This window comes from Phyllostomus discolor, chromosome 4, assembly GCF_004126475.2.
Source record: "Phyllostomus discolor isolate MPI-MPIP mPhyDis1 chromosome 4, mPhyDis1.pri.v3, whole genome shotgun sequence".
NCBI lineage: Eukaryota > Metazoa > Chordata > Mammalia > Chiroptera > Phyllostomidae > Phyllostomus > Phyllostomus discolor.
This window is the reverse complement of record NC_040906.2, coordinates 200,500,437-200,502,988: the sequence shown is the minus strand read 5'-3', so window position 1 is coordinate 200,502,988 and position 2,552 is coordinate 200,500,437.

Genomic DNA, 2,552 nt, shown 5'->3' with positions numbered 1-2,552 from the left:
GGAATCCTCACGCATTGTTCATGGGAATGCAGTTTGGTGCAGCCACTGTGGAAAGCAGTATGGAGTTACCCCCCAAAATTAAAAGTGGCAGTGCCTTATGCCACAGTGATTCCAATTCTTGTAATTTAGCCAGAGAAATCTGAAATACTATTTTGAATGAATATAGGTCTACCTGGATTAGTGCAATGTTATCTGTAATAGCCAAGATTGGGAAGCAGCCCAAGTGCCCATCAGTAGATGAGTGTATAACACAGCTATGGTATATGTATACAATGGAATACTACTTGGCCATAAAAGGGAAGAAAACATTTCACCCTTTGTGAGAGCACGGATGGACCTGGAGAACATTATGCTAAGTTAAATAAACCAGTCAGAGAAAGGCAAATACCACATGATGTCACTCATATGTGGAGTCTCATGAACACACTGAACTAACAAGCAAAACAGGGACAGACTGATAGATGGAGGAGAGCAGGCTGTTGGCTCTGGGGAGGGTTGGGGATGGGGAGGGTTGAGCACAAATAGGGGAAAAAGAGAGAAAGAAACAGTGTGCTAATTGCAGGGGGGAGGGGTGGATGAAGTGAAAGAAGGTATAGAGGGGATACATGGTGGTGGGAAAAATAAATAAATAAGTTAAAAGTAAACATTTAGGGAAGAGAATTTAACAATTTATTTAATAATTTATTCTATTAATCTTCATTTTAATTGTGATATTTTATATTTTGAAAGTAAGAATTAGGAGTAATTTCATTTCTGTCTGGAACAATCATTTTTTTAAAGATGTTATTTATTTATTTTTAGAGAGGGAAGGGAGGGAGATAGAGAGAGAGAGAAACATCAATGTGCACTTGCTGGGGCCTGCAACCCAGGCATGTGCCCTGACTGGGAATTGAACCTGCAACACTTTGGTTCGCAGCCCATGCTCAATCCACTGAGCTATGCCAGCCAGGGCTGAAACAATCATTTTTTAAAGACAAAAGTAGAAAGCAATTATTTTTAAATTATGTTTACCTCTAGATGGTACCTGTGAACTGATGAAATATGGACTGAGTAGGTTCCCTCAGATCCCCAGATTTCAGTTGGAAGGGTGTCTCCTCCCTTCCCCTCCCGCGTCTCCAAGACCAGAGCTTAAGACTCAGTGCAGTAGAATGGAAGGGCAGCAGCGTTCCAGTGGAAGGGCCCAGAGTAACCCCCATATCTCATTATTACTGTGAGATTTCGCCCATCCAACTCAACCTCCCTGTGTCTCATTTATTTAAAATCTGTGACATGGAGAGAATGACAGGGTCCTGTTGGGTAGATTACATATGCTAATGGTTTTAGCACTTTTTGGTGTTAGATTTCCATCCAAATGTAAACTATTACCAGAAGGAGACAAGATGATAGAAGGTGAAATATGAACTGGTTTTAAGATCAATGGAGATAAGATAAATACAATGTGCAAGAATTTGGGGGATTGATAAAATCAAATAAAGCATTACATGAAAAATAAAAATTAGTTTGTCATTTCATCCATGCTTCTTCCATTGTTCTATACTCTGAATAGTATCAAAATTTGTGCAACCCAAAACAATCAGCACTGTTTACAAACTGGCACTAAAATACTAAAAATGCAGAGAGAAAGAGCATTTTGTAATTGTCCTATGATTTAAGTAATTTTTGAATGAAAAATGAATTATAAATGTACAGAATATTGTTTAAAAGTTCTTCTCAAAATAATCAATATTTCTTCCAATCTAGTGAAATGAAGTTTTAAAGAAACCTGTAATCTTTAGCCAATATTATATGTTGTTAAAGATACTGACAACACTTTTCATATACATTTTAGATTAATGTTGATAATTTCTACATGTGTAAAATGCAACAGAAAACTTCTCCAGTAAGTGTCATTCTGTTTAATTTCACCACATGTTTCTATACTTATTTTGATATATTTAAATTATATCTTACTAAAATAAAGTAGATGCTATTTGCTTTGCAACAACTGCTCCCTGCTCACAAAATAAATTATGTAGACAGGGACAAAAATTATTTCTGACAAATCTGTGTTCGTTGCTACTTCACACTTGGTGCCCCAGGTGCTCCCAAATTCATTTTTTTATTAAAATGAATTTTTCGAGAAGCATGAAAATTGACCAGCTGGTTTCTGATCCTCAAGTAATATTTCATGTGTTATTTGTGAAAAGTGATTCTTCCACATTTTCTTCCTTGTGCATCAAGATACCACTTATTGATCTATCATTACTGGGTAAACACCGTAGGCATCTTTGAGATTGCATCATTTCATGTCCTCAGTAATCTGGGAAGTGTCTGGCTAGAAACTTCTAAGAAAAACAAACTCTGCATTAACTAAGAAATTGTTATTGTACTTGATGTTTGTTGTACTTATGATTTCCAATCCATCATATTTTACTCCTAAGATTTAAAAAATGAACATTCGTATTATGCACACTGAGCAAAAAGTGAAGTCCAATGATCTAGGCAAAAGTTTGTCGGTTGATCCAAATATCAACTCATGGATCAATTCTGACCATAATAAAACATTCATTCCA